This window comes from Pavona decussata, unplaced genomic scaffold, assembly GCF_977016875.1.
Source record: "Pavona decussata unplaced genomic scaffold, jaPavDecu1.1 SCAFFOLD_92, whole genome shotgun sequence".
Taxonomy (NCBI): domain Eukaryota; kingdom Metazoa; phylum Cnidaria; class Anthozoa; order Scleractinia; family Agariciidae; genus Pavona; species Pavona decussata.
This window is the reverse complement of record NW_028145509.1, coordinates 605079-619566: the sequence shown is the minus strand read 5'-3', so window position 1 is coordinate 619566 and position 14488 is coordinate 605079. Positions and strand designations below refer to the sequence as shown.

Here is a 14488-nt window from a genome sequence, read left to right as displayed (position 1 = left end):
CGTACAGAAAAGGGAGATCTTTGAAAGACGTACTCGTAAGAGCAAATTAGCTTTTAAGGTCATATTCTTCCTATCTCGACCAGTAGGAGCCGTGTTTGGCCTGTCTTTATTATTTTATCAAACAAGCTCTTCCATGTCAGAATTCATCTTTCCCGCCATTTTGAACCTTGTTGAGTAAAAACAACAGCCGCTGACCACGAAAATCTACTTTCTCACTTTAGCTTTAATTAAGTTCGACTTCAGTTAGGTTCGACGTCTGAATCAACTGCCGAACTTAATTATTTGGGTCGACCTTAATAGGTATTAGGTTGGGCTCATGTAAAGTTCGACGTATGAACCGGGCCTAAGGCGCCATTTGACTATAACTGCACGAATCCTTATTTTTTTATTTTTTTATTTTTTTCATGCTAATGAGAGTTATTGTTCTTTGCTTTCCACTGGGATTACAAAATTTAAATTTGAAAAAGAAAACGAAATGAATTCTGGTAGTTGTAGTCAAATGTCGTTATCATGAAAATGTCCTATTGAAATATAAGAACAATCAGGGGGTAAATTGTACGAAAAGTGCAATGTGGCTATTTCTCATGAATAGGAGCCTCGTGGTCCCGACATCACTAGGGACTTTAAGATACGGCGACTACGGACTACGGACTACGGACGAGACGAAAATTAGGACTGGGACGAGACAAGTGTGCTCTCGCTTCTCACCGTCGTAAGCTGGCGACGGTGTGTTTCACGTACTGCGATCAAGGTGAGTACAGAGTTATAAATTATTGTATAAGAAAAGAAAGGTTTCGTTAGAATATGGTCTGAGGGCTTGATGCTTTCTATCACGAACACCAAAAAGCAGATATTTAGCAATTTCAAGCGCTTTTGAACTCCAAAAAGCGAAAAAATTTACGGCTAAGTCGTGTTTACTGATTTTGACGGGCCAATTTGTGTTTACTTTTATTTACATGAGAAACAAAACTTACGAGTGAAACACGCTCTTTGCATTTTGTAGGCAAAAATGACTTCTCCCCAAGTGGAAATGTAAGTACACAGCCTTTTTATCTTTTACCAAAGTATTTGCAAGGAAATTATGATTGAAGTAGTATCTAACCTGTCTAACGTGTGCATTAAATTTTGACTTGCAGCGTCTACAGAGCACCCTGAACTGTGGAGGAACCCCAAGAATCTCGGCTAAACGAGGAAGATCTTCCTTGTTCACTCTGAACTCAGTTAAACATTCACTTGAATCAAAGGAGTCGAGATAAAAACAATCGTACTCCCAGTATGGATATGATAGATTTACTGACTTATAGGCATCAAACAGAAGTACGAATTCTTCTTCGTCGATTATTTCGTCCACTAAAGAGTAAACCAGGGCATCTCGAACCTTTTCAAAAGACATTCTGGACGCAAAATATGAAAAAGTAAGCGAGTTTTTTTCTTGAGTTTACTTCGCGCTTTGTTCGTAGTCCGGTGTCTGTAGTCTGCGATCTTAACTTCGTATTTTCGCACCACTGTTGTGTATTCGGCCCAGTCCTCCATAGCAAGAAAACCTTGCGTCCAACCGTAGTCCGTAGTCCGTAGTCGCCGTATCTTAAAGTCCCTACTGTCTCTGTGCACCAGTGACCAACGAGTCTCAGACCCCCTGAAAACATTTTGACCGTACGCCGAACAACGCCATGCCACGTCACGTCACGTTTGCCTTTTCTCGACAAGAACCGAGAACGATGTTTTATTTTTATTTTTATTTTTTTGTTTCACCAACAACGTTGGTGTGCTATTTTTGAGTTTTTGAACCGTTCTTCCTTCTTACACAACTATCACGATCTGTTTAAACTTAAGGTTACCGTATACCTTTAAAGGTGTCTCGCGTTCAAGCGGTGTAGCACGTCCGGTTTAAACTGTAGATACCTAAACTCCCATACTGATCAAATTAAAGCTTATTGAACTGGCTATTAAACTATACCAAGAATTTTGAAATAAATTGAATTGTCGAATTTTTAGCGCTGTTTTATTGAATCAATTTTTTTTACTTGAAGGGGGCACTTTAAAGAGCTGAAACTCGAAGGGAATTTTGTTCGTTTGCCTTCAAATTTGGACAGTAGCTACATGTAGTTAAACATATACACAACAAAAAGGTGTCTGCGAATTTTTTGTTTCAAAATATTTTTTCTCCGAGAGCGATTTTTGTACTATCACTCCACATTTTTTTAATCCTATTTCGAAAATGTTCTGTAACTTTTCACTGCAATTGAATATGGCAAAACGCAGACACATTTCTTAGCGCTTTGGGTCAGGAAACTGAGGAGCAAATTAAATTAGCGAAAAATAAAATTCGCTTTGACTTGTAGCTTTCAAAAGCTGATTCGGACGCTCGCATTTAGAGGTCGTGAAAATTCGACAATTCATTTTATTTCAAAATTATTGGTATGGTTTGATAGCCCGTTCTATAAGCCTTAATTTTATATGGGATTTAGGTATCTACAGTTTAAACCGGACGCGCCACATCGCTTGGACTTGAGACACCTCTAAAGGTATACGGTAACCTTAAAGCTGTGTTATTTCATTTTTATGGGGACAAGAGGGTTATGTTATAGAAAACAGCTGCTTAAATTATCGAGAGCATCTCCAGAAAACCACACTGGTTCTACAACAACTCTCTTACATTTGAGTTCGTCAGTTATGAGTTTTAAGGACGTCTTCCGAGAAATTATTGAGTATTTCAGAACAGCTTGCAAAGAGCAGGTTGAAATTTGCCGTTTGCTGTAAAACACGATGCTTAATCTTTGTGAGAAAATATAAACATGGAGGTTTCAAAAAACAATCGGTCGCACCCAACAAGAATACTTACGAAAGTTGGTTTTGGCGTTTAAAAGAGAAATTTGTGTACGCTGACACAGTTTTATCTATAAGTTTTTTAGCTAGCTGAATTTATAAAACCCAGAACATTTTATAGGGAAGGATCCCTATTTCCCGAATTAACGACCTATTATTGGCTTTCTGAAAATCCAGTTCAATTTAACAGACTTTTTTCGACAGAAACTTTTGCCCTCTTTGGTGCAAATGTTGCAAAGATGCAAATTTGAATATAGATAACTAATAAACGCTAATGAATACGTATCAACTTGAAAAATCGTCGTTTTATATCTAACACTTATTGTGACTTTCCCGCTGTCCAAAATTATTAATTTTATTATGAATATTCTCGTAGGATATTGAGCTGGAAATAGTTTCCGTTTCTTTTTTAGACGTGTCATTCAAACGAAAATAACTCCTCACTTTATCACTTCTTGGCAGTTCATAGTAAAACGTCGAAAAAGCAATTATTTCGAATGAGTTTTGCTCCGAATCGCGTGTCAGTGGGCATGGGCACAGCTACTTCGTGAGGGAACGCAGAGAGTCCGTACCGTAAGTACGTCATACAAAAGACGATAAAAATTGTCTAGCGTTTCTTAGTCACATACCAAACTTTACTCCGCCAAAGGTTTCCTCGCCTTCGAGAAAGAAAGGCGTCACAACCTGTATTAAGTTTAAAGATTTGTTTTAAATTAAAAGAAAGCCAGAAGAGATTGAATGAGAAAACAGACTGCTACTCACGTGGCGTGATCAAATAAAACGTGGGTATTTGATTGCTTCTTCAATTCGGTATTCCAAATGGAAACCGCCCCCTCCAAATCTAAACGAGTGGTCAGATCTTGTCGGAACACCGAAAAAGAAAGGAAGAAACTAGTCAAAAGAGAAGAGGGACGAGCTGCCCCGAACGGAAAAAAAGTTTCATGTAAGTCTGTAAGTGTCAACATAGAGTCAAAGAAAGCAAATGTTATAAATGTTGCAAAAACTGACCACGAAGTCGAAGACTGCCTGTCAAACTGTACCAGACGACCTACCAATTGCACACTGTTCCTTTGAAAAGGGGAATTAGCGAAAAAAGCAAATGTCATGTGTTGGAAAAAACGACCACGAAGTCGAAGACTGTGTGTCAAACTGTACCAGACAAACTACAAATTGCAAACTGTTCCTTTGAAAAGGAAAATTCTACGGAAGAAAAGCGTTGACAAGCACACAGGAAGGAACACAATACACACAGTATAAAGGGTTTCCGACAGCTATGAAGAGCTTCCAACGTAATAAAATATAATATCATGCCAATCAGCTGTCTATCATTTTGCAAGAAACTCGGAATGATTTCCTAAATAAGATCGCCCACAATATTTATAAACGAAGAGGACATCAACCAAACCTTAATCATCTGGTCTTGCTCCACACACACAGTGAAAAGATAAAAAAAATCCTTTATAAATAAGTCCTATAGCACACCAACACAGACTGATAATAGATTACATGTGATCTTCGTGGTCGTGTTATGTATTCGATATACCACTGCCTGAGTTATACGCACAGAAAAGGGTTTGGAAGTTTAGTTTGAATAATTCCAATCTTCCTATTTTTCTTCTTAATTTTACTGTTTAAATTTGAAGCAATTGCAGTGAATTTAAAGGAAGAAGAGTAAATATCGTCTGAAAAATTATAATTGTAATCAAGATTAAAACAGCTCTGTAGAAAAAAAAATGACAAGTTGAAGCGCTGGCTTGTTTAGTTAGCATGCGCTTTCTAATAAAGGGAACTAAACTAGAGAGGAGCATAAATCCTCAGCGTCTTCATATTGGCTAGTTGAAAAAGAGGTGTCGTACTCATACCGCCAATACATTTCAATCATTTTACTGTCAAAAACTGATCACTTTTCTGTAATTAACTAGAAAGCAAACCTTGCATACGTTACTTAATTTACAAGCGTAGGATGGGTAAGCCAAAGCGCAAATTCAATCAGTACAAACTAATTGAAACGCAAGACGACGGTATTTTCACACAGCGTTTTTGTGACGGGGAAGCCTGTTGCGTGTCTTTATGCTGTTCATGGCTTTGGTCTTTTCTATCGGACTGAAAAGGACACTTTTGGTCAAATCGATGTAGATGGAATGGTAATAGATTATATTCCTGTTCTTGTTAAACAAGCAGGATTTTATGGGATTGAGTCGAGCATAGCAAATTTTCCCTCGCGAACTTCTCGCCGGCCGTCATGTATTGTCTTTTAAAACACGTCCTTAGAAGAGAATAGCGACTATCTTTCGACGTGCTATGTAAGCAGAAGAAAATTTTGCGGTTACTGGCAAAATGACAAAAAAAATAAACGACAAATAAACTAAAACTACTGACTTCGGATGGCTGAAGGGAGGCGTTAACCTTGCACGACTCCCAATTTACGACAAAATTTAAACGATTTGACCGCGCTCGATCGGTTCTCGTCCGTGCTGCAGAATTCGGCCGCTTTCATCGCTAGCCGTGAACATTCAGAACAGTCGATTTATCAATCTTCGGATTGACTTCTTGATATTCCCACTTTGGTGATAAATAAACACATCTTCATCAGCCAAATTCGAGTTCAACCGTAAATATATTAGTTTTGCTTACATATAAGAGTTAGGCCTGTTTACATTGTATTTCGAAAGATATTCGCTATGCACTTAACATTGAAAATGTTAACGGTTCTGGAGTTACTAACAATGAACACTTTTAATGACCTATCGGTGCATTCGTATTCTATTTATTTCTGTTCCAGAGCCATGACCTCTCGCCTCTCTGTTTAAGACTGAGAGCGTTTAATATGAAACAGCTGGATGGTGGTCAGGTCTTATTCTAGGGGGAGCAGGGATAGTGCAATGGTGAGAGCACTCGCCTCCCACCATTGTGGCCCGGGTCGATTCCCAGACTCGGCATCATATGTGGACTGAGTTTGTTGTTGTTTCTCGTGCTTGCTCCGAAAGGTTTACTTTACTTTACTTTACTTTACTTTACTTTATTTCACTTCACTTCACTTCACTTCACTTCACTTCACTTCACTTCACTTCACTTATTGTCACCTAAATACCTGAGTTGAATTTCACCTTGTTCCCAGTTGCGCAATTAGGTACAACATATGAGCACAGGCTAAAACACAACAAAGATGCTTATTATCAAGCACAAACAACTACGTTTCCTAATACAAGTAGTTATGTAATTTATTCCGGTAGTGCCTATGCTTATTTCATATCAAAGTTCCACTGGCGTGGGATAAACACAATTGTTACACAAGAACTGACAATAGCAACAGCGTGTGTTGGTATGTCGCTTTGTACGTGCTCGTGCTTCAGAGATTGCGTAACCGCGGGGTTAATTGTGCCTGCGGCTAATGATTAAGGGGGTTAGTTTCTAAAGAGATTGTGGTGCTGCGCTGGTGGGGAGTGGAAATTAATGTTGTTTTATCAATATATTCGATAAGGTAATTTGGCCAACGCAAAGAGATTCGAGTATTGACTTTTCGAGCATTGCTGAGCCCTTCGTCAGAGCGAATCAGAAGCAAAACGCGAAATTACCTTATCAACCCTATTGATAAAACCAAACGTGTTTATGGTTGTCTTTAAAAGTGAGAACCAGCTACACATAAGGCTACTTAAATAAAGTAGAACGTATCAGTGCTAGATGCACTAAACAGCTGAACCTGTTGCCCTCAAAATATAAATATAAATCGGCTCTTATTACAGAATTATTATGAACATGTTATAAATAACCAAGATTCAAAATATGCGAAATTTAAGACTAGATCGATCATGCTACCTTTAAAATTAAATACAATCATAAAAGTCTAATGCATCGTTTACACGAAGGCTAAAACAGATGTTTAAGAGCTGTTTAGTTAAGTATGGTTTAAAAATCTTTTCTTTGTAGAAGTTGCTTAACTTGTCTTTTTCGACTTCAAATTTAGCTTAATTAAAGGAGAAGAGGTTACTTGAACTTCGCAAAATTCAATGTTCTGTTTGCTTCTGTTTTCTCTCGATCGGTGGTTTTCATTAATTTTGTTAAAGCTGGTTTAACAAGACATGTTTTATAGTTGGTGTGAATGAGGCATAAGTTAAAATCTAGTTCTCGAAATGACAAACAGAGAGTTCTTCAAATTTAATAAAGAATCACAGCTATCCATTTGTATTCTGCCGTCTACGGATTGCTGTCTTAATCTCCAGTTAACTGTAAGGCCTACAATTAGCAACTGAGTTTATACTTTCTCGGACACTGCTTGCATATGCTCTAAATGTCTAAAGCTACTCATCTGTATTCTACCATCTTTATTGCTGTCTTAATCCCCAGTTAAACGTAACGCAATTTGTAACAATTGGCAAGAGTTTATTAAAATATTTTCTCGGGCACTGGCGCGGCTGGCATATACTCAAAATGTCTGAATTACGAAACGATCGCCTTGCACCCTCAAAGACGCAGTTAATCAAATTGGCATGTTATCAAATCCCGTCAAATCTTGGTAGCTTATATTCCTAGCATTCTCCTAACCAATGTTTCCAATTTTGTCCATCCTTCAGGCGACAGAACAGAGACCTAACAGAAACAGAGCCTCCGACTTTACCGATGACTCCTGCAAGTGTCGCATGGCCTTCAGGAAACACGTTTGTCTGGTTTATTCAAAATTGTTTAGTATGGAAATTTTGAGGTCATAAGGCCTTTTCAGACCTCATGCTAATGCTGTGCCGAAAATAATGGACCGCATAAAATTCGACTTCGGTAACACAATTGAAACTGGGTTTCACAACAATGTAGCACAGACCTTCTGCCATGTAGGCTTGGATAAACCATGCCAACAGCATTTCTAGCGTAACTCACTGGTTGCGTCAGTAAGCATTCTGTCGGCATCATACCACATTTTCGAGCAGAAGTTGAGCAGAATACAGGAAACCGTTGGTAACACAAAATGATATAAAGAAAGGAAGGAAAAAGTAAGAAAATCAATGAAAAATTCCAAAAAAATTCAAACCCTTCCACATGGGTATAGCTGAAAGACGCCCGCATTGCCTAATTCATATCATCAGCATTACAAAAAATACACCCACAGTCCCCACCTACATCATGAAGCAAAAGCCAGCCTGTAAAAAAATATATTGAATTTCACTAAACAATAAATGCCAAGTACTGTTGTACCGAGCAGAATTCGAGCTTAATTATTTTGCCAGAACAGAATATTAGGCAGGATACACGATTTTTACAACCACTATCACCAGCTAATTTACAGGCGTAATTTTTCCAGGCCACACGGGTTGCACGGCAAAGCTCCGCCGTCTACCACAGCAGTAGCACGGGCCTGGTTCAGTATAAACGTCGTGCTAACGTACCTAATTTGCGTTTATTCTAACAACTACTGCTAAGTGTTTTGTTTTGGAAGAGCCATTCAATTAGACTAAATTTAATCCCCTCGGCTGAAGCCAAATCGTCTTACAATCTTAAAAGCGTCGCATTTCAGCACTAGCACTTAAAGAATACGTTTTAATGTATACTTTTTTCTTGGAAATCCTGCTGCCTCAAATATTTGTTGTTTTGTTCTAAACTTGTCGTTTGACCCAACGATCGAACTTGGTTAATTTGGATCGACCCAAAGTTCATCTGTGAAGTTTGACGTTTGACTGGGGCCTATCAAAAAGACCCAAGATTAAACATCAAAACGGAGAACACGATTGACGCGGCAACGTTGGGTAATGGGACAATGTGCTTGAATAGAATGGAAGTAAAATAAATCATAGTCTCAATGAGAAGAACTGTCGTACTTTTAGTGTACTTTTTGAAACGTATTGAATTAAAAAATACTAAACAATGTAAAATATATGTTAAGTAAAACCACATTGCAAATTTAGCGCTAAAGGCCTGAACAATGTTAATAAAATAATATTTACACAAGCGACGCAAAGTAAAGTTCTGAAAGTTTATATTAAAAATCGAAACGTTCGTACAAATGATGCTACCTTTTATATTAAAAATTCATTTCCTGATCAGTCTTGTGTTGCATTGAAATTGAAATGCTCTCACTTATGGTGGGCTGTCAATGCATTTCCGTTGTGTCAATTTCATTAAAATGAATTGAGAACGCCATTTATTAAGTTCATGTTTTTAAAGGAGTGAAAACCCCAGGTCTTTGTTCTTCTTATAAGAACTCAGCGGTAAGACGAACGTTTTTTTAGAAAGTAGTAAGTAATTAAGAAGACGATGCCAACTTCCACTTATTTCCAATGGGAAAAATTGAAGGATGTCACTCCTAAAGTGAACGAGACAAAATGCGGTTTTCTTTAAAACAAGGTTTTTCTATCCTAAGTGGAAATAAATACGTGTGTATCTCTTAAATTAAAGTAGCCGTTTGCGGGTAAGGTATTTCATTTAAACAAGCCATCAACAATACAAACATGTACAAACCGACGCTGCGCCATATTTTGGCCAAGTCTGTTTGCCTTTCTCAGTTGTGCTACTTTTCTCAGCATCCTCTGGCTTTCCGTGCCCATGGAAAAACTAAATTTATTTCTACCTAGCATCCGACATCAGTAGGACAGGCATCACCATTTTAGACACAAATGTAGAGCAGCTTCCTAGTAGCTCTGATTAACATTAAATGAGTCATCTTTCTTTCATGGAAGTCTAACGAATAAAGAGCTATAAAAAGGCATTTTTTCACCTTAAGTTAGAATGACCCCTTTATCTGAAAGAGTAAAACTTTTGATTAAATTTCATCCATAGAATCACAAGCTACAGAGCTGCTTCATAACTCTTATGGATATAATCCTTAAGTGTAAACATTTAAATAAAAGCTTTCTTCGCCGACTTTTTCAAAAATAAGAAATAAAAACTGAAAACAAACAAACAAACTTTTACTTTTTGATGCACAGCCTAATTGTACACGACGCTTCTGACGCCCTAAAGAATAATTTTAAACGTCTGAACATTTTAAATGTTAAATTTAGAACTGAACGAATTCCACTTTTGTCGACATCGAAGACAACATTTTTTTGTTGTTGTCGTTGTTTTTTCCCTTTCTCGTCTGAACACAAATGTGTGAGACAAACCAAAAATCGTCATTGAAGGATGTGCAGCGAGGTAGGGGTAAAAAAAAAAATCTCAAATCGAACGCCGACAAATTAAAGTTAAGTTTCCTATTAGTGTGCGACACGTCTTTCTAACGTTGAAAGCCATTTTGTTTTAGTTTAGAAGCTGCCGGAACCTTAAAAACAGTAAAGCAATAAGGTGATCGTTCTTAACAATACATGCTATCAACGCATCCATTTTTTTCTTGTTTTGTCCTATTTGCTCTTGAGAAACATTTGCCAAAAATGGGGTTGAGTGGCATACAACAAGACACAAACCATTACGTTTAATTTTTAATTTTCCTCAAAAAAATAATGACTTGTCAATTTAGGTTATGGAGTCGCACTGAAAGGAGCTTTCACATTAATATAAAGGGGATGTTATTATCTCCGAAAATGTTTTCTTGTGCGTCAACGATTTTGTGGTAGAGTGGAAATCGTGCGCATCATAAAGCAAATGTCATTGTCAGTCAATACTTGGTGAGTCGTTAATAATTTTCTCGTTTGCAATAGCCTGACCAAAACATGCCAGTTATTGTGTGCGCTTTTTTAATGACTTAGAATAGCAGTGAGTAATTAAGATGAGAAAACGCAGATGTGGCTGGATATCTGTATGAAGTCTTTGGAAAGAAACAAAACACAAAAAAATGTCTGACTGAATAAATACTGCTATGGCTTTACAAAATGAAAACAAACGATGGGAAAACGCTGTCTGAAGATCTAAAACACCACACTGGAATCGTTAAACTTATCGAGGTTGCAATATAATATGTAAGTTGAGATTAAATTGGTAAAAAAGCTAGAGTTCACCGTTAAAAATATCAATACATGAACATTTACATGCAGTACAACATCTGGTGTTGTATAACTTTAGTTCTTTAGCTTAAAGGCGTTTATTAAACTTGCATGAAGAAATCGCATGTTTTGGGTATTTCTCAATGTGCAGTAATCACATTTTAAAAACGAATCGACTCAGCTTTTGTAAATGTTAGTTAGCATGGGCTACAGAAAAGTTTCTATTGTTCACTTAAATGTATTTAATTTTTAATACCGGGCGACTGAAAAAGGATATGGTAAATTCAGCACTCAATAATTATGACCCCCAAAAAATTTAACGTTAAAATTTCCCAGAGGCCATACAAACAATGACAAAACTTCTATTTAAGCGCATTTGTCGGTCGAGGAAAAACTAGATCACAGAGGCGTGAGAAGCTATGTGTTTGTTGTTCTCAAAACATCGCAAATACACGGTATGACCTAAACAACATTCAAAACTTTTTATTCCCAAACGGGCACTCAATAGAAATATATCTATATAAAAATAATAACAATGACATTATAAACGTATTGATTCTGCGAGGTAAATATGGCTGTGGGAATGAATTCCTTGTTGGTAGTTCCCCGTTTTCTAAGGATATATCCGACTGGCAGATAATCCCACGCAATGAAAAAATAATTGTCATACACGTATTTGCGATTAGAAATAACAGAATAAGATTGAAAGATATCTTTTCAATGTGTAATGAAAGAGAGAAGGGCATTCCGCAGCTTGTGACGAGTTCTGTCGCGAAAGACTTGAGAAAGCGACATGACAAGAGGAAATAAATTTTCGATGTGTTTGAGATTGAGAATGGAGAAAATATAACATGGCAGGTTTTTTCAACTGTCAAGTCAATTAAGCAGCGAGTAATAATAATTCATAACACTTGCAGCCTGCGAAGTTTTCATCTTTAATTGCCAAACGTTATCGTCCAACAGATGTCACAAAACTCAAACAAAGCGACGCCCGAAGGAAACGTAGGGACAAAGGCTCTTTCCAGCGTGTAGTTAAATTAGCGTTACCGGCGGAAATTGAAGGGGAGGAATTCATTGTGGCTTTTTTATATATTAAGACAGTATTGACAGATATGCACATCGTACAAGCCACAACTACGTTGGAAGTTAAACACAGCGCGTGGAAGCATAGAACGGGAATCTCTTTGAAGGTATGTACGGTACCATGCTGTTTTTCTTTTTCTCTTTTACAAAAGGCGACGCAACAACATTACGAGAGATGGCTTCAAACAAGTCTTTAAACCACCGCTTTCCATATATTTCTTTATCACAATCCGATGTTTAAGGAATCAATCGTATGACTTATTTTTCGTAGAGAAATATTGTGTTAGTGTTTACTTAGCATTTAGCTGTATTTTTCAAGTTTCATCTGTTGTCAGACATGTTTTATTAAAACAAGCATGTACAACAGATAATGCTAAGGAAGATGGCAATCTTTGGTGGAATTGGTATTGTCTGGGAGATCAGTTTAAGAGATTGAATTGTATACCACCGCTTGCGAAGTAAAACCTTCACATTCGCTCGAACGAATGTTCAAACCTCAACAAGGATAGATAGCTTCGTGGCCACCAAACGAGAACCCTTAAAGCAAAAACACTTAAATTGCTGTCTCCTGTGTCCCGAGATCGTTTCGCTGCCTTGTAAAGGCATGATTTGCGCCAGCTAACACAGTATGACCTATTCTGATGCCTTAACTGAAAATTTAAGTCACAGAAAGTTTAAGGACTGAACTGGAATCGTATTTCCCGAATTTACAAGCTGTTCTTTGCCTTACGAAAAATTTAACTGTCCCTATTTCGCATTTTTAACGAGATTTTCCCCTCCAAAAACGAAACGAAACAGTTTTCTAGTGTTACGTTTAGAGCTGAAGGAAACTCCTTTGCTAAAGGAAACTCGGAACATTTTCTTTAAAACTAAATCCGGATTTCTGAGGCCCTCGAAAGAAATTTCAGCAAAATGACTTGCGAAACTATCCAAATGTTCAGTCTTCTAATGCTTGAATTTAGATTGTTCTTTAGAAAAAATTTCAGTACTCATAACAAGTGAACTAAATCCATTAAGGACGGTGCCTACTATTGTTACTGCGCATACGTTCTGCGCATCTCGAGATACTCGGGTTTCCTATGGGTGGTGCCTACTAATACAGGGATATTTCTGCGCGGTTTAAAAATATGCGGAGAAAGCAGAACTTAGCAAACGCTTTTGGTATCTCGAAAGAAAATTGGGGGTAACCATGCATTTTTCAGAGATAATTAAGCTTCAATTTAGGAAAAAAATCCCATACATTGCTTCATATTTTGGCGCTTTTTAGAGATATTATTGCTTAATTATCTCTGAAAAATGCGTGGCTACCCCTAATTTTCGTTTTGGATTCCAATAGGCCTTCCCAAGAACTGCTTTCCCGACATAGTCATAAACCGCACAAAAATACTTTGATATTAGTAGGCACCGTCCTTAATTAACCTGCAGTTTGTATTTGCAAAACAATTAACTGATGCAAAAAATACTTTCATTTTTATGTACTTCTCGTCCTTCCTAATTCGTGAATGCGAAGCAATGAACGAGTTACAGCAGTAGGTGGGAAAAATTTACTCGCTCGTATATTAATACAATCGGAATTTAATCAAAATCATCAATCATGCATTAGTCTACGTATTATGTAAAAACCAAAGTTGTGCAAGTTTTTTCACCTTTTACAAGCTGGATTGAAATGCAAAGAATCAGCCAATAAACACCCTTTAGCTCATTAAAAAGAAATTGCGAAGAAGTTCAAGTGGTTCCTGGATGGTCAACTAAGTCATATTTAACCCTACAGGGCAGGGCTTAACTTCCCTGGTCGGACTGATGCTGGTACTAATGGTAGCGGTGTCTGAGCCAAAATGAATTGAAATAAGTAGTGTAATCAATGTTTAGAGACTGGGATCGTTGAGAAATTGTAAATACCATGTTTTTGTAATTCAGATAAGTTATGATTGACCCAACGGAAAATCAAATATATGTATATTTACGTTGTCTTCCACTTGTGATAAATTGGGGCGTTTGTGATCTTATCAAATTAATTGGCTCTTCTAAAGTTTGCTTGCTCTGACGATTTTTCTGTGATGTTAATTTGATTCGTAAAACTATATAAAATTGGCTGGCCATTCAAAAACCATAATATTTTACCATAATATTGTTATTTCTTTCCTGGTGTTCATCATCATCACTATTTAAAAGCACGGAGTCACATTCATCTTGATTGTTATAATCGATTGTTGGCAAGCAATCATTCCGCAAAACCAAATATAACTCGGTGCTATCGAAAATGACATCCTTACGCATAAACTTAATTCAAAGCCAGTTCAGTAACTAGAAAAGGTCTTGGTCAATAAGGAGTTCAGACATCTGCATAAGTTAGCCCTGTCTAGAACGGGCTTTTTTGTCGGTTTTCTGGAGTTCAATTGGAGAGGAGGTGGGGGAGACGGGAGGGGGGGGGGGGGGGGGGGCCTCATCTTAGTAACTCCGAGAGTATCCAAGCTAGGACAGTAAAACTGAACTGAGGTAACCAATAAGTTTAAAATTGCTTTTCTCTGAGGTCCTCGACGGGATGTCATAACGTCGCATGGCTTGGGATTGTGTCATGAATTCCAAACGGCAGTCATATTGAATTCGCCATCTTGGATTTCTTGATTTCTAAAAATGTCAGAAAGCCTGCAATGTTAGTCAAAATGTACAGCCACTGA

The 14488-nt window shown here is 37.5% G+C and overlaps 2 long non-coding RNA genes across 3 annotated transcripts in view; both read left to right on the top strand.

Moving 5' to 3' along the window:
* LOC146473702 (uncharacterized) overlaps positions 1-9044 on the top strand; it is an 83670-nt gene extending 74626 nt beyond the window's left edge. For both annotated transcript variants that reach the window (XR_014866289.1, XR_014866288.1), the window contains one exon: positions 7398-9044. This is a non-coding gene — a long non-coding RNA (uncharacterized LOC146473702). The remainder of the gene's footprint in view (positions 1-7397) is intronic.
* Positions 733-1599, top strand: LOC146473703 (uncharacterized). Its single transcript, XR_014866255.1, has 3 exons — positions 733-751; positions 1004-1032; positions 1137-1599. It is a non-coding gene; the product is annotated as an uncharacterized LOC146473703 (long non-coding RNA).
* Positions 9045-14488: the final 5444 nt, after the last annotated feature.